Source organism: Hemiscyllium ocellatum, chromosome 46 (genome assembly GCF_020745735.1).
Source record: "Hemiscyllium ocellatum isolate sHemOce1 chromosome 46, sHemOce1.pat.X.cur, whole genome shotgun sequence".
Classification (NCBI taxonomy): domain Eukaryota; kingdom Metazoa; phylum Chordata; class Chondrichthyes; order Orectolobiformes; family Hemiscylliidae; genus Hemiscyllium; species Hemiscyllium ocellatum.
In genome coordinates, this window is record NC_083446.1 from 3,617,629 (window position 1) to 3,636,623 (window position 18,995).

Here is an 18,995-nt window from a genome sequence, read left to right on the forward strand (position 1 = left end):
ATGTGGCCAGGTTTGAGTCCTTCAAATTCTTCTAATCATAAACAATCGAACAAAATATAAATTGTGAATCTCTCAAAGGATTAATGATTGAGTAAAGCTTAGAATGCAGGATTAATTGGTAGATAGTATCTTGTGAAATTTAATAGAACTAAAACTGATTTGTCAGGCCAATGCTGAAATAACAGCTGCCATACTTCTGGGCATTTTTTTTATTATGATTGTCTTGATAACAGATTTGACAGCTTGCAAGATTTAGCCTTTGGTCTCCTGAAATTCTTTGGATTTTGGAGATGAAAGAAAATCCTATCCTACATACGTTGACTTATAAAGATGGTGCTGTTGACAGATATTTAGCTGCAATTGATGATTGATGGGGTTTTAAAAGATCTGCTTGATGCAGGTCCTGAAGGCAGTGTACATTAACCTCGTGTGTCTGCTTTTCTCTGTTTCTTCCACACTCTCTTATGAAGGCACAGGGTATTGTTTTGCAAACTCTTGTAAAGTTCAGAGATCTCTCCTGTTTGGCGTCTGTGAGGCTAAACATCAGTATTTAATAAATTCCACTCTGTTTTCACATGCTATTATCCCAAACTGGGTCACCGCAACCACAGCTACCTTTTTATTCCCCTTCTTAACCCTAAAAGATAGAGATGGTGATGTAGTGACAATGTCAGTAGGCTAACAATCCAGAGTTCTAAACTAATGCTTCACATTCTACTGATTGAGTGTGTGGTTTCCTTCAAGCTGAAAATATGTAACAATGAATAAGGATACCCACTTTTCTGGTTTAACTAAAAGAGTCTTGTTGAGTAAGCAATTGGAAGTTTATTGCATTATTGCAACACTTTACAGATTATATGAAGATAATCTATATTAATTCAGAGATTGATATGAGACAACAAGCCTTAAGTCTGTTTTCTATAACCTTCTCCTTTTCTCTAAGTCCTGTGACTTCTTCACAGTGGGTGATGCTTGCTGCACTGAATTAAGTGTTAACCTTTTCAGACCCAGGTACAACATCACCTGGTGGAACTTAAACTAACCTAAACTAACATATTGCCCGTCCAGTTCATAAATCTGAAATATAAAGCTAGTCTCAGTAATGGTGACCATGACAGCTGTTATCAGTTGTTATAAAAACCCATCTGGTTCACTAATGTCGTGGCGTCCAAGCAACAGCTGGCTCCCAAACTATCCCAATGTAGTTGACTTGGAACTACCCTTTGAAATTTTCAGTTCAAGAACAATTAGGGACAGGTAATAAATGAGGGCATTGTGACTAATGCTCATTTCCTATGAAATAAAATCAAAAATGTTTTAAGAGCAAGATGTAGAGTCTAAAATGTCCTGTTGACAGCAACTGATTCCTCACTCATCAGAAGTGTTTCAGCTCAGTGTTATATTGAGTGGAGATCCAATAGACTTCAAATCTCCAGGGAAGTGTTCAGTTGATGGAACACATGGAGTGCTTATCAAAGTGCAACATTATTCTATCGCTGTACAGAAAGAATCCTCCTGACTGTTGTCTTTCTGATGACTTTATTTTGTTGGTCATGTAGAGTCCTGATCGTGAGTCACCTGGTAGGTCATCATTCACTGGATTCTGCAATTCTGGCACTTTCTACAGCTACCAGAATCTGGAACTGGGTAGCATTGCTGCCACGAATCTTCCTTTCTTTAACTATTTTCTAATCAACCTATTCAGAGATGTTATTATACCTCTAGCACGGGTAGGGCTCTACCCAGGCCTTTTGTATCAGAGGTAGAGTCACACCCCTTCACCATAAGAGCCTCTTTTACTTGTTTGTCTATTCTGCAATTTGCAGCAATATTCAGAAGTACCAATCAGTCAGAAGTACCAAGTGAGTGATCCATCTGGGTCTCCTGCAGTGGTCCCCGGATCACAGATATCAGTCTTCAGCTAATTTAGTTCACTCTACGTCATATCAAGAAATGATTGGAGGCAGTGAATACTGCAAAGGCTGTGGACCCTGACAACGTTCGGGTGATAGTACTGAAGACTTGTGCTCCATTAGTTACCGGTCCCCTCACCAAGCTTGTGTAACTGTACAACAGTTACAACACTGGCATCTACCTAACAATGTGAAGCCCATCAGTCTATAATCAGTCATCAGTAAAGTGTTGGAAGGTGTCATCAATAGTGCTCAGCAATAACCTGTTCAGTGACGTCCTGTTTGGGTTCTGCTAGGACCACTCAGCTCCTGATCTTATTACAGCCTGAATTCAAGCATGGACAAAAGAGCTGAAATCCAGAGATGGGTGCGAGTGACAGCCCTTAACATCAAGAAGCCCTGGCAAACTAGAATCAATAAGTACTGGGGGAATCTCTCCACTGGCTGGAGTCATACCTGGCACGTAGGAAGATGATCGTGTTTGGAGGTTAGTCATCTCTGCAGGATTTCATCAGAGTAGTCTGAGGCTGAACCATCTTCATCAGTGACCTTCCCTCCATCAAAATTTGAATTGGGGATGTTTGCCAATCACTGTGCAATGTTCAGCACCATTCACAATTCCCCAGATACTAAAGCAGTCAGTGTTCAAATGCAACAAGATCTGGACAATACCCAGGCTTGGGTTGGCAAGTGGCAAGTAACATTCGTGCCACACAAATGCCAGGCTATAATCATCTCCAATAAGAGACAATTTAACCACCACCCCTTAACATTCAATGGTGTTACAGTTACTGAATCCCCGACTGTCAACAACCTTGGGGTTACCATTGACCAGAGACTCAACTGGACTCACCACATAAACAAAGTGGCTACAAGAGCAGGCTAAATGCTAAGACTACTATGGCAAGTAACTTACCACTTGATTCTCCAAAGCCTGTCCACTATCTACAAGGCATAAGTCAGGAGTGTGATAGAATACTTCCCACTTGCTGGGATGAGTGCAGCTCTATCAACACTCAAGAAGTTTGACACCATCCAGGATAAAGCAGCCCACTTGATTGGCATTGTATCCACAAGTATCCACTCCCTCCACCACCAACGTTTGGTAGCAGCAGTGTATACTATCTACAAGATGCACTGTAGAAGTTCGCCATGACACCTTCCAAACCCCCACCCACTTCCATCTAGAAGGACAAGGGGTACAGGTACATGGGAACAGTACCCTCTGCAAGTTCCCCTCCAACCAACTCATCATCCTGACTTGGAAATATATTGCTGTTCCTTCAGTGTTGCTGGGCCAAAATTCTGAAATTCTCTCCTTAATAGCTTTGTTGGTCAACTTACGGCACGTGGGCTGCAGTGGTTCAAGAAGGCGGCTCATCACCATCTTCTCAGGGCAACTTGAGGGTAAGAGTTGCTGACCAGCTGGCAAAGCCCAGGTCGCACGAGTGAATAAAAAACACTGTCTTAAAAGTAGACTGTCCAGGCCTCCCAAATAGTCAGTCCGATGGTTCCTAACCAGACGTTTGAATAATCAATCCCAGACTTTACAGATAGGTAATTTCCAGACACTGGTTTTGTAACTATTTATCAGATAGACAATAACTTTAGCAGAGAAAAAAAAACACGGTAAGCTAATTAATGTCTGTACTTTACACCCAAAAGCTCCCATTCACAAAAAAGACGGACAAAAACTCTAAGGGATAAATCAAAGGAAATAATAAAACTAGCCAGATTACTTAAAGAGCTTTCACGATGCTTTGTTTCACAGGTATAAGTGTCGACTCCTTGGCTACTTGAATTGAAATATTGATCAAGGTCACAACTTCAGTTTACCAGGCAAAGACAGCAACACTTCTACTCAGCTTTGGACATTTAAGGGGCCCTTTCAAATGTCTCATAACAGCCAGGAAGAATCTGTACATACGTATATTCAAACTTTTATAACCCCCCCAAGAGAGGTTGGAAGAGAGTATAACCAGGTGGGAGGGGTCTTTGATTATGTTGGTTACTTTTCCGAGGCAGCAGTAGTATAGATGGAGTCAATGGATGGAGGGCAGGTTTGTGTGATGGCTGTGCTCATGACTCTCTGCAGTTTCTTATGGGTCTTGGGAAAAGCAGTTGCCATACCACATTGTGATGCATCCAGATAGGATGCTTTCTATGGTGCATCTATAGAAATTGGTAAGAGTCCTTGTGGACTTGCCAAATTTCCTTAGCCTCCTGAGGAAGTGAGTCTTTGTACTTTCTTGACAGTCACATCAGCCAGGATGGACCAGGACAGATTATCGGCGATTATCACTCTTAGGAACTTGATACTCCCCACCATCTCCACCTCAGCAGCATTGATTCAGACAGGGCCATGCCCTCCTCTCCGCCTCCTGAAGTCAATGACCAGCTCCTTTGTTTTACTGACATTGATGAAGAGATTGATGAAGAGCATGATTAACACCATGCTGCTAAGCACTCAATCTCTTTCCTGTATTCTGTCTTGTTATTTGAGATCCAACCTACAACAGTGATGTTGTCAGCAAACTTGTGAATGGGTTTGAAGTAGAATTTGACCACACAGTTTTGAGTATATAAACAATATGGTAAAGGGCAGAGTATGCAGCCTTGTGGGGTTCTGTTGTTGAGGATTGTGGTGGAGGAGGTGCTGTCACCTATTCTTACTGATTGTGTAACTGTCATCTGCTTGAATACAGGGTCTCTTCTAGAATTGCCAGAACCACTTCCCAGGTACTAACCTTGTTATCAACCAATTTCTCTGATCTGTTTAAACTCAATGCTCTTCCCAGTGTTGCTGTGCTTGTCAGAAACATTTTGATCAAGACTCATAAGAACATAAGAAACAGGAGCAGGAGCAGGCCATCTGGCCCCTCAAGTCTGCTCTGCCAACCAATAAGGTCATAGCTGATCTTTTTGTGGATCCGCTGCACTTACCTGCCTGCTCACCAGAACCCTTAATTCCTTAACTGTTCAAAAATGGTATCATTGTCTTAAAAACGTTCAACGAGGTAGCCTCAACTGCTTCACTGGGCAGAGAGTTCCGCAGATTCACAAGCCTTGTGGGTGAAAAAGTTCCTCCTCAATCCTAAACCTTGCTCCCACCTTATTTTGAGGCTATGCCCCTGGTTCTAGTTTCACTCACCAGTGGAAACAACCACCCTACTATCCTATGTATTCTCTTCATAATTTTCTCATTTTTCTAAATTCCAATGAGTATAGTCCCAGTCTATTCAATCTTTCCTCATAAGGTAACCTTCTCAAGCCCGTAATCAACCTAGTGAACCTCCTCTGTACCCCCTCCAGTGCCAGTATATTCTTTCTACTTCAGGTGTGGCCTCACCAGTACCCTCTACAGCTGCAGCATAACTTCCCTAAAAGGTCATTCTGCTATAATGTGACAGTTGTGTTCCTCTGCAACCTCTCGCTGTATAAACCCACGGTACAGAAAGCTCTATAGAAAATTAAAAATCACACAAAAAACCAGGTTATAGTCCAGCAGGTTTATTTGGAAGCACTTGTTTTCGGAGTGCTGCTCCTTCATCAGGTGGTCATTCAATAGAAAGTTCATGTTATCCAAACAACATACAGAATTAGTCAATCGTGTTATAGCCAACTTGAGCAAATGAAACTTGCATTATGGCACTACAACCTATATTTTTAAACTCTATCCATTCAGCACCGAAGGACAATATTCCATTTGCCTTCTTAATTAGCTATTGCACCTGCAAACCAACATTTTGTGATTCGTGCACAGGGACACCTAGGTCCCTCTGCATAGCAGCATGCTGCAATTTTTCACCATTTAAATAATAGTCCATTTTGCTGCTTTTCCTGCCAAAATGGATGACTTCACATTTACCAACATTGTTCTCTCTCTGACAGTGCCTTGTGTTTTGGACTATGCGAGACCACTCAAAACATTCTTGAGCAGGCAACCCAGACCATAACTTTGCAATTTGTCTCAGTAAGTGTACAGTGAAAATTACCTGGAGTAAGCTAGCTAGGTTGACCAGCAGGTTTTAAAAACAGGCAGAAATGTATTCACAAAATTACACAATGAAACACAAAGAACAGAATAAAGAACCCCTCCAGAACTCAGTTTATCCAAACTAGACTTAATTATGCTGTTCCGAATATACACAACAGTCCCACTAAGCAAACCCCCTTAAAACACAATAATAAAAAAAGGAGCAGATGCTGACAGGTTGAAGTTAGAAGGGCAGAAAGAGAGAGAGCCTGTTCACACAGTCCACTGCTGAACTTCCAAGTAGTTCTGGACTGAACTGCTCAGCTCAAGAGCTGACTCCTCCCCTTCCATTATACAGGTCAGTTCTAAAACATGACCACTTTGGTCTGAAGTCTCATTTGTTTACATATAAACAAAAAAGGCCTCTAAGTACCCTTTAATTTCTGTACCAAACTAGTCTAATCAGAGCCTGGACTATTTTACGACCCCTCTCAACAAAAACCAAAGACACAGTTATCTTTGAGAAAAGGAGCAGGTTTTAGAAAGAAGGGACCAGCTTTGTGACATTTATCCATTCCCTTAACCTACCTATATCACTCTGCTGACTTTCAGCATCCTCTGCACGCTGTTCTACCACTGTGTCATCTACCAACTTTTGAGACACGTAGTCCCCAACTCTGAATCATCTGTGGCAATGATAATATCTGCAATTAGCCTCCAGGCCTGTCCTTATAAATAAACAAAGCTTTCCCTTTTACCACAAGCTGTCCCCCAGTCCACAAGTCATTTCCAGCTTACAATTCAAAATTGATAAAGGCATAACAATGAAAATAATGAAAGTCAGCAAGGGTTCTAACAACGTATCTAATTATCAGCCACTGCTGAGTCCCCTGTCTTAGTTAACAGGATAGTTTATTGCCTGTTAATAATAAGTACAACTTAATTTACTCATTATGAAGGACACATGAAAGCTGCACACAACACATCTGCTCCCAGTAAAGGCTAGTGTTGAGCTTGCTGTCTTCATGCAAAGGTTGTATAACATCAACAGATTTAATGCAGCTAAGTCAACTTTAATATTAACTCTTTCAGAATAATTAGCTTCAACAGTAAAGCAGATGACATTCTCTGATATACCTACTAACTCTCCGAGACCTTAACATCAACATCTCATGGAAAGAGAGCAGCAGAGAAACAGAGTCTAACAATTCTTTCATCACTATTATCATCAACCAAATTCTGGCTGGTATCCTCATTTCATTAGGCTTTTCTTGTAAATCGTACTTTTAAGTTCTTAACAATAGGTAGTTTTTATTTTCTTATGAAGCTTTAATGAACTGTGTTCTCCATTTCCATATTTGTCACTTACTCCTTGTTTGAGTGGCTTGTGGAATTCAGTTTGTTGTAATAATAGCCATTTGGTACCATTTGCCTCTGTAAATATGACCAATTTAAAGCACTCTGAGTGAATGAGAGTGACCAGTGGAAACACTGACTCCTCCATCCCAGCATGTAATGGTTTCAATTGTGTACTCACTGACTTACATTGGCGTGCTGTACAGCAAAGCCTTACATTTCAAATACTTGCCTTTGCATTCAAATCCCTCCTTGGCATTGTTTCTCTCTATCTCTGTAACCTCCTCCAGTCGCTACATCACTCCCTATCACTGTAAACTCCTCCAGTCCCTACATCATTCTGTATCTCCGTAATCTCCTCCACCTTCTACAATTCTCCCTATTTATGTAACCACCTTAAGCCCCCAGAACCCCTCTCTATCTCTGTAACCCCCTCCGGCCCCTGCCTAGCTCTGTCAATAGACAATAGGTGCAGGAGTGGGCCATTTGGCCCTTTGAGCCAGTATCACCATTCATTATGATCATGGCTGATCATCCACAGTCAGTATCCTGGTCCTGCTTTATCCCCGTAATCCTTGATTCCACTATTTTTAAGAGCTCTATCCATCTCTTTCTTAAAAGTATCCAGAGACTTGGCCTCCACTGCCTTCTGGGCAGAGCATTCCATACACCCACTACTCTCTCGGTGAATAAGTTTCCCCTCAACTCTGTTCTAAATGGCCTACCCCTTATTTTCAAACTGTGTCCTCTGGTTCTTGACTCACCCATCAGTGGAAACATGCTTCCTGCCTCCAGAATGTCCACTCCTTTAATAATCTTATACGTCTCAATCAGATCCCCTCTCATCCTTCTAAACTCAAGTGTATATAAGCTCAGTCGCTCTAAACCTTAAACACATGATAGTCCAGCCATTCTGGGAATTGACCTCGTGAACCTATGCTGCACTTCCTCAATAGCCAGAATATCCTTCCTCAAATTTGGAGACCAAAACTGCACACAGTACTCCAGGGTGCAGTCTCACCAGGGCCTGTACAGCTGCAGAAGAACCTCTTTGCTCCTATCCTCAATTCCTCTTGTTATGAAGGCCAACATGACATTAGCTTTCTTCACTGCCTGCTGTATCTGCATGCTTGCTTTCATTGACTGATGTACTAGAACACTTAGATCTCACTGTACTTCCCCTTTATCTAACTTGACTCCAATTAGATAGTAATCTGCCTTCCAGTTCTTGCCACCAAAGTGGATAACCACACATTTATCCACATTAAACTGCATCTGCCATGCATCCGTCCACTCACCTAGCCTGTCTAAGACACCCTGTATTCTCATAACATCCTCCTCTCATTTCACCCTGCCACCCAGCTTTGTGTCATCAGCAATTTTGCTAATATAACTTTTAATACCTTCATCTATATCATTGACGTATATTGTAAACAGCTGCGGCCACAGCTCCGAACCTTGTGGTATCCCACTGGTCACCACCTGCCATTCCGTGGTACTACTCTTTGCTTCTTGTCAATCAGCCAGTTTTCAGTCCAAGTCAGTACCTTGCCCCCAATACCATGTGCCCTAATTTGCTCACTAATCTCCTATGTGGGACCTTATCAAAGTGTAGGATGTAGTGTACCTTCTGTAAGTCCAGGTACACTACTTCCACTGGCTCTCCCTTGTCCACCTTCATAGTTGCACCTTCAAAAAATTCCAGAAGATTAGTCGAGCATGATTTCCCCTTCTTAAATCAATGCTGACTCTGACTTATCCTGTTACCTATCTAAATGAGTCATAATTTCATCTTTTATAATTGACTCCAGCATCTTTCCCATCACTGATGTCAGACTAACCGGTCTATAATTCCCTGTTTTCTCTCTCCCTCCCTTCTTGAAAAGTAGGACAACATTAGCCACCCTCCAATCCGTAGGAGCTGATCCTAATTCGAAAGAACATTGGAAAACGATTACCAATGTGTCCATGATTTCTAGAGCCACCTCCTTAAGTACCCTGGGTGGTATGCAGACCATCAGGTCCCAGGGACTTATCAGCCTTCAGACCTAACAGTCTACCCAACACCATTTCCTGCCTAATATAAATTCCCTTCAGTTCATCCGTTACCCTGAGTCCTTCAGCCACTATTACATCTGGGAGATTGCTTGTGTCTTCCCCAGTGAAGACAGATCCAAGTACTTATTCAGCCCTTCTGCCATTTCCTTGCTCCCCATAATAAATTCACCCATTTCTGTCTTCAAGGGCCCAATTTTAGTCTTAACCTTTTTTTTCTTTTTACATACCTAAACAGCTTTTACTATCCTCCTTTATATTTTTAGCCAGTTTGCCTTCATACCTCATTTTTTCTCTGCGTATTGCCTTTTTAGTTACCCTCTGTTGCTCATCAAAAGTGTCCTAGTCCTCCGGTTTCCCGCTCATCTTTGCTAGGTTATACTTCTTCCCTTTTATCTTTATATAGTCCTTAATGTCCCTCGTCAAACACGGCCGCCCCTGCCTCCCCTTAGGATCTTTCTTCCTTTTTGGAATGAACCGATCCTGAACCTTCTGCATTATACCCAGAAATACCTGCCATTGTTGTTCCACTGCCATCCCTACTAGGGTATTGAACCATTGAACTTTGGTCAGCTCCTCCCTCATAACTCCGTAGTTCCTTTTGTTCAACTGCAATACTGACACTTCTGATTCTCCCTTCTCCCTCTCAAATTGCAGATTAAAACCTATCATATTAAGCCCACCCCCCTCCACCCGGCTCTTGCTTAGCTCTGTTGTCCCCTCCGGCCCCTGCATAGCTCTGTCGCCACCCCCCGCCCCCCCGCCCGAACCCTGCCTAGCTCTGTAACCCTCTACACCTCCGCCCTATCTCTGTAACCCCTCCATCACCTAAACCCCCTCTCTATCTCTGTATCCCCCTCCAACCCCTACACCCCCTTCCTATCTCTGTAACTGCCTCCCTATCTCTGTAACCCCCTCCATTCCCTCCCTATCTCTGTAGCCTCCTCTGGCCCCTTCATGCCTTCCCTATCTCTGTAACCCACTGCACCCCCTCCCTATCTCTGTAAGCTCCAAAACCCCCACCCTATCATTTTAACCTTCACTGGTCCCTACACACCCTCCCTTTCTCTGAACCCCCTGCAGCCCCTAAACCCCCTCCCTATCTCTGTAACTCCCTCCAGCCCCTACACACCTCCCTATCTCTGTTACCCCTCCAGCCCCTACACTCCTCCCTATCTCTGTAATCCACTCCAGCCCTACAACCCCACCATATCTCTGTAACCCCATACACCCCTTCATTCCCTCCCCTCCATCCCCTCCCTATCTCTGTCACCCCCTCTAGCCCCTACACCCCCTCCAGTCCCCTATACCCCCTCCCTATCTCTATAACCTCCTCTGGGCCCTACACCCTTTCTCTATCTCTGTAACCCCCTCCAGCCCTTATACTGCCTCCCTATTTCTGTCACCCCCCTCCTGCCTTAAACCCTTCAAAGATCTCTGCGCTCTGATTTTCACCACTATTTCCCGTTGCTCCACTGTTGACAACTGTGCCATTCATCCTAAAGATCTGCAATTTCTCTAGTAAACTTCTTCTCAGCTCCTCTCCCTCCCTCTTTCTTTATTCCCCTAAACCTTAAAATCTATCAGTCTCCCTAATTATCTCCCATAGTAGTTTGGTGTCACTTTTTTTCTGGTAGCACTTGTTGAAGATGCTGTATTAAAGGTCATATGTAAATGCAAGTTACTATTATATTACAAGTTCAGCATATGTGCAAGGTATTGTATTGAGCTATGGCAGTAATTTGGGGCAAACTTCATATGAAGGAACAATCAAAAAGGCATCATTATTGGCTGAAAGATACAAACTCTCTACACAAAATGCTTACCAGTGTATAGAGCACTAGTTTTGATGTAGCTTTTACAATAGTCTGAGGAAAAGACAGTTTGAAAATTGAACTATAAGTTGAGGATAAAGAGTTTAGGTTTATCAAGATCACAGGATAGTATCTAAGCAATTCAAGATCAGTTGAACACTGACAGTCCCTTTAAGAACAGAGAGCCCAAGCTAATGCTTTGAAGGGAAAATAAAATATTTTAAATGCAGCGAATGTTGAATATGTGACATGGAACAGTCTGTGGAAGGAGGCAGTAGTTTAAAAATATTTAACAAAATATTGGATAGACAATTGAAAGAGCAATTAATTGTTGGTTCTTGATTATATGGTCTTTTCTCACCTGTACTTTTAGTGACAACCCTCATCTTATTATTGATTCTGTTTTTCTATCAGTGACTTTATGTTGGATTAGAAATCAGTTACCGAAATTCTGAGACTGTTCTAGTTGGTTTGTTCATTTTTTGCAGTTGTAATTTGCAAGTCTAGGTATACATCCTTGTTTAGAGAGGATGCTTCTATATTAAAGTATTGTGTTTGCCTGAACTGCTGAAGCCAGTGGATTTGGCATTTATCCAGACTTATGAGGCTTTTATTGCCTCATACACTCGCTCAACATGAATGTTATCTCTTAATTAACAAATGATTTATAATAGGATGGGAAGACTTCAGACCTACATAAAGTTGCTTTCACTTGATTTTCCTATCTTGTTTTCACCCTCTCTCTCTTTTAGTTTGACCTCATAGAACCAGATTCTATTATAAAGTCTGAGGGCAGTAGAGCACAGACAGAAACCTTCCTTTACCAAAGAAGTTGATGCCAATGCCTGTACTATTTGAATGGAAATGCAGCATTCGCTCTGAAGAAAACAAAAATTTCCACGTCATCGGAATTGGACAGCAATGTAAGCTGTTCTCTCTTGAAATTGAAATTTACAGCTAACTTTTATTAATTTAATTTCACTTGCTTGCCTACTTTTTAAAATATACAGCATAGATGATGAGCTGTGGGCTGCAATCTGCATTGTACTCTTGGCAGCAACTGTCACTCATACTCATAACTTCATCACTCACAAAATACAGGTCAGCCCACTTGTGGGATTAGAAATTGTATCACATGGCTTCCAGCCACGAATACCCGATTTATACGAAAGGTTGCACAGTTCATCTCATTAAATGACAGTTATTACCTTATTATGACAGTTTTTTCTGGCACTTGTTTTGGACCCAGTATGCGCACTGATGAATGATTGTATTTATTTAATAACAGAAATGGTGCTAGTCTGTTGTGTTCAGTGCTATTCTGGTCACCTAATCAAATGAAATATATTATCTCTCTTGAGAGAGTCCAAAGACAAATTGGTAAGGTCATTTCAGACTGGGAGTTTAATTTGCAAGGATTTCATTTGTTGAGGGGGGTTTCTTTTGAAGAACAATTTGAAAAAACAGTTGAATTCTTGGAATGTAAGGTTTAAATCTGCATCAGCTGTCCTATGATGTCGACAGAAACAGAGAAAATAGGTGTAGGAGTTGGCCATTTAGCCTTTCAGCTCTTTGAGCCTGCTCCACTACTTATGATCATGGCTGAACACCCAACACAGCAGCCTGTTTTAACTTTACCCAATATCCATTGATCTGTTTAGCTCTAAGAGCTATTCCAACACCTTGAATCATACAATATTTTGTCTTCAGTGCTTTCTGCAGTTCCAAATTCCACAGGCTCACCATTGCGTGAAAACATTTCTCCTCAGTGGTGTAGCACCTTGTTGAACCATTGCATTTCGTTTGATGATTCTGTTGCCATAAAGTAAGGTCATAAGCTGCACAACATTGATCAGCAGTGATAAATAACAGCCTGTGAAAAGCCAAGTTGGGGCACGGTGTGACTTGGATGGGAATTGGGAAGTGAAGATGTTTCCATGATGTTGGTGCTTAAATGCTTTACATGTCAAAGACAAAGCAAGTGCTATTGAAGTAAAGTTGGTGGGTTTACTGCACAGTATCTTGCAGGTAGTTACAATGCCTCAGTGATAGGTGCTTCAGTTTATCAGACTGTGCTTTCCCAGGTACAGTCTGAAGTCTAGTTGTGGTTCTCGCCATCCAAGTGAGTAATGAGTGTTCTGACACTCCTCCTTTAAATTTTGTAATCACAGTTGGAGGCAAATGCACAGAGTACTCTGTTTTTCCTGGCTTTATAAACGTTGGCTGAAGGCAGGAGGCAATCAACCACCCAGGAAAGAGTTGGATTGTGGAGCCGTCCCGATTATCCAATGCTGGTGAGAAAGATTCACTTGCAAAAATTTTCAAGAAATGACCTTGACTAATGCGAACAGGACTGTTTTCACACATATAAACACTGATAATCAGGTATCTGGTTCTAGGAAATGATGATCTTTTATGTTTTTTGTTGCTTAAAGAGCTTCTAACCTGCTAGAGTAACTATTGTATAACTGAGAAATTGGCAGTAGGCTTTAAAGAGGATGAGCTATTGTTTGGAAGTATAATTCTGGTACAATGTTAGTCCAGCAAATCTGAGGCAGTGAGCATTACTAATGACATCTCCTGTATTAATGCTCCCAAAACTGCCTGAAAAAAGGCAATAATTCAGTGAAAGATCCAGTTCTGACAGGCAGAAATAAAAGCCAATGCTAAACGCAGTAGCAAATCAGTTACACAACATTTAATTGTGTGCCTTTGATAGTAGATTTGTAGCAGAATATTTAAAATACTGTTTAATAATATAATTTAATTAAAACAAAGACTTAAGACTTGAGTCCCTGTCTACTCTTAAAAGTGCTTTTTGCCTCGTAAAATGATAAGATTCATTATTGCTGGAGAATTTAAGAGCACGAAAGAGCTGGGAGAGCTCCCCAGACCTGCTCCAGATGTCAAACTGTTATGCTTAATTGTCAATTCTTGGAACTTGATACAGCTTTCGCTAAACTGACAGAGGAGAAGGTTCTTTTGGAAAGTCTGTTCATACCCAAGAGTATCTCATTACTGACAGGTCAGCAATGAGGAACAATTAAATCCCTTCCTGTCATTATCTTAATTACACCAGAGAGCTAAACTGCTAATGAGACAGAAAACACGAGATGTAGCATTGAGCCTGTCAAGCTTGATGGTGGTGTTGTGCTGCAGATATTATCTCAGATATCCATTTTGAAATTACCACCTTTTTGTTGAATTATTTGCTATTGCTGTATTCTCACCTGTGCAGGATCATGAACCCAGAGGAGTTAACTTGAAGAAGCCTGACTGTGAGGGAGAGTTGGATTAACCTCAGAAGAGGCACTAGTATTAACCGCTTAGGTTTGTACGCGCATCTGCTGGTGATAATTGAGTTTATTTACAACTGTCAGAGTCATTAACTTATTCAAATGAGTGCCATCACATTAACATTGAATGTTTCAGTTGACAAACTGGTTGGGGAAGAAAGGGATTGCTAGTGTTGAGGTAAATTATTGTAACTTCTTTGAAATTAATGCTTATAAGCTCAATTTTCCACAAAGGATGTTTAAACACACCCACTTGCTTTAAAAGGTCCCTATCCACTGATGCCTGGTGGAACCAGAAGCTCCTAGGTTTGATCTCTAGTTTGTGCTGAATTGATTTATCTCAGTTGGGGATGTAAAGACTGTACCATTGGTCATTGCACTCCAAGACTAGTGAGTGAAAGTGATCAACACACTGGCTGACCCTAATCGTGGTGCAGGGAAGCCTACTGCAAAGTGTATATGTGCAGATGCTTGGTTTCAATGTTCTTGGCCTGATTCTAACATCATTCCTAATTGCATGGCTTGTTCATACCTATGATATGCTGAAGGACAATGAGGCACCTGTATCTGGTAGACTTCAGAGCCTCCAATACAATCAGAAGAACATTACATTTCTGTAGCTATTTGTAAAGTATCCAACCCAAAACAACCAATGTCATACTGAGATTATGTTAGGTCATCAGAGATGCCATTCTTTCAGATGAGATATAAAAGGACAAAGGTAAAATATTTCACAGCTACTATGTGGAAGAAGAACAGAGCAGTTCTTCCAGCTATCTGGCCACTGCTTCGCCCTTAACCAACAACATAATCACATTACTGTTTGTGGGATCTTGCAGAAAGTGTATTTCCAGCATTATAGCATGAACTACACTTAAAAAAACTTCATTGGCTGTAAGTAACTCTGGGATGTTAAAGGAGTGATTTAAATAGATCACTACTTTTCTTTTAAAGAAAGTTGATTTGTATGAAATTTCTATTGTTGTGACAGCAAATCCAAAAGAAAGCATTTGTATTTCAGTAATGCCTTGAGATGCCCTCAGGGCCTCTCAAAGAGTTTCACATCCAATGAAGTTAAATGAAGTGCAGTCAGAGTTGTCATGTGGATATCATGACCAATTTGTGCTTAACCAGAATCAAGAAAGAGAAAATGAAATAAATGGCCAGTTAATCAGTTTAGGATGACGTTGTGTGAAAGAGATGTCCAGGATGCTGGGAGAATGCTCTCAAACACAGCAAGCATTTCTTACAATCTAGCTTTAGGCACCAGACATGTTTAATGAGGTCAATCTTAAGAGTGTGTCATGGGAAGTGCTAAAGAAAGAATGTATGAGAGGAAATCATAATTTAAAAAAAAATAACCATTCTGTGTTTTAGAAGAAATTTTTTTTGCATTTGGGAATAATAGGTTAATTGTCATGTGCAAAAGTCTCGACAGACAACACTGGGCATAAAGCAAATACGAGAAAGCAGCTGCTAACATTTTAGTATAAACTGAAGGTAATCTCAGTGTGCCAATACAAGGCACCTGCTGGTCACATAACAGATGCCTCTCACTCAAGTCAGTGTGTAAAATGCTACGGGTCTATCAGCTAATTCCTCATCAAAGCATTTCCCTGTTGATGAGCTCTTCTCCCCATGCAGGCAGTGTAAGGCAGGGAACAGGAGATCTCTCTCAGTTGGAAATCTCAAAGAAGTATGTTCAACTGCTGGTTGCAGTAGCAACTATCTCAATAAGCATAGGAATTTAGATGTAAGTACAGACAGAGTGTAAGTTCCAGCTTCCGTTATCAGTTGGTAGGACTTTCTTTAATATCTCTAACTCCTTGCTTGTGTGATTAAAAAGCACCAGCAGTTTCAAACTTCTGCATTGCCAGATGTTTCAGGTAGCCTCGGAATTAGCAATACTCAACAACATTAAATAGGTGCTCAAGTTCTTTATAGGCAGGCCACTGCTTTCATATCCTTCCTTATGGATCAACGAGAGCAGAGATAAGCAATTTGTCAAATGGTAGGATTTTCCCAAGTGATGTCATCAAAGGTAAAAGTCTCAATTGAAACCACTTGCAAGAACTTTAATTGTAATGAGTGAAACTAGCCACATCGTTCTGCATGTTGGTTCCTGTCCTGAAAAGTGGGCATACATAGGACTGTATGTTCTCTGACTGTCAAAGATACCTAATAAAAGCAAAATACTGTGGATGCTGGACTCTGAAATAAAAACAAAGTCCTGGAGAAACTCACCAGGTCTGCCAGCAATGATGGACTAAAAAGAGTTGAAAAATCATTGCTTTTATGCTAGTGATAAGATACATTCAATGATTTGAGTTTCCACAACTCTCTAAAGGGACAAAGTTAAAAATCACAACACCAGATTATAGTTCAACAGGTTTATTCAGAAGCACTGGCTTTCGGAGTGCTGCTCCTTCATCAAGTGGTTGTGGAGTATAAGATCATATGACACAGAATTTATAACAAAAGATGACAGTGTGATGCCACTGAAATGATATATTGAAAAAACCTGGATTGTTTGTTAAGTCTTTCATCTGAGGGCAGCTTTTATGAGGTGGGTGCTGTGAATTTGAAAATATTGTCACAAATGGTCTTTAAGTAGAATTCAAATTTGGAAGTGATACTTCTTTTAAGTCTGTTTTATTGGAAAACAAGCAAAATGGATCAAGTGTCACCTTGCGTAGAGTCATATAGCATGGAAAATGACTCCTCAATCCAACCATTCCACGCCGACCATGTTCCTAAACTAAACTAGCCCCAGTTGCCTGTGCTTGGTGCATATTCTTCCAAACCTCCCCCGTTCATGTACTTATCCAAATGTACTATGGCCATATCCACCACTTCCTCTGGAAGTTCATTCCACATACAAACCACTCTCTGTGTAAAAGAAATTGCCCTTCTTATCTTTTTTATATCTTTCTCCTCTCACCTTAAAAATATGCCCCCTAGTTTTGAAAGCCCCCACCCTCGGAAAAAGACACATGTCATTCATGTTATCCATATCCCACATGATTTTATAAATCTCCATAAAGTTACCCCTTAACCTCCTATGCTCCAGTGAAAAAAAGTCCCAACCTATTCAGCCTCTCTCCATAACTGAAACCCTCCATTCCTGGCAACACATCGGTAAATCTTTTCTGAATCTTCTACAGCTTAAAAATGTACTTCATGTAACATGGCAACCAGAATTGGACACACTAGTCCAGAAGAAGCCTCACCAATATCCTGTACCACCTTAACAAACATCCCAACTCCTATACTCAAATATCTAAGCAATGAAGGCAAGCGTGCTAAACCTTGTCTCAACCACCCTATTTATATCTGATGTAAACTTCAAAGAATTATGTACCCGAACCCCTAGGTTATATCTGCAGTCTTATTTCGAAAACGTTAATCCCATTGCTATTAGTCAATGTAGGGTCTCACAAAAGATGCAGCAGCTTCCAAAACTGGAATGGAGAAATTGTGCAGTCTGATTGGACAACTTGAATTGACTGGGAGCCCAAACAAGACCAGATGCCAATTTTGGCACATTAGAGTCAATACCCAAAAGCTAGTGAATTTCTCATTCTTTGTTACTTCTCTGCAAACAGAGAGAAATACTGTTTTTTTTCTAGTTTGGAAGCCTTCTACTCCTCTGTTCACTTATAAGCTACCCACCTACTCAAGAGCCAGTCAAAGAAGCAAAACAGAAGTTGCTGGAAAAGCTCAGTAAGTCTGGCAGCATCCGTGAAGAGAAATCAAAGTTAACTTTTTGGGTCTAGTGACCCTTCCTCAGAACTGAATTGTTGATATGCTGAGCACTTCTGACCCAGCCAACTGACTTTGATTTGAAACAAACAATCAATAGCTGTCTCTGGACAACTGCTGTGAACACTCACACCCACGATGCTGATGAGTCCTGCAATACTGCTAGAAAAAAAATCAGAGTTAATACAACACACAATGATTTCCAGTAATTTATCACTTCACTATTGCCAACAGTAATAAGAATTGTGCTCCCTGATTGTAATTTGTAGATTGGATTCCTGGCTGCTCAGCTAAGGCCTTGTAAATGTGCCTTCTGCACATCCCTGTGAAGAGAGGATGGTTCCTCATCATCCCCTCTCACTTCCTACCATTCATCAGCTCTATCTGTCTTAACATTTTGCAATTCATTGGCCTGCAAATGTTTACTGTCTGAGTCAACACATGAAGAATAAACTTGGTAGAGCATGTACCTTTGCCATGTTGTATTAACACAATGTAATTATAATTATGCAGAAGTTCTTCGAGACCTTTCCCTGCCTGGTAACTCATAGCCTGTTTGAAGCCAGTGAGAGATGATCTGTCATTGTAACTTGCAAATCTTTTACAGGGGGTTACAGGATGTAGATGTTTCCCTGGCTGAGGCCATTTAAGGCTGAGATGAAGAGGTATTTCTCCTCTTAGAAGGTGATAAATCTTGGGAAGTCACCAGACCAGGCACCTATAACAGCTCAATTATTGAGTAGTTCAAGACAGAAGTCAATAGCTTTCTGAAGAGTAAAGACATTGATTAGTTACCAACTTCTTGAGTATCAAGACCTGTGAT

General features: G+C 41.1%; 1 protein-coding gene across 4 annotated transcripts in view; it reads left to right on the forward strand.

The window, feature by feature from the left end:
• LOC132836097 (macro domain-containing protein CT2219-like) overlaps positions 1–18,995 on the forward strand; it is a 944,897-nt gene that overhangs the window by 520,432 nt on the left and 405,470 nt on the right. The window lies entirely within an intron of this gene.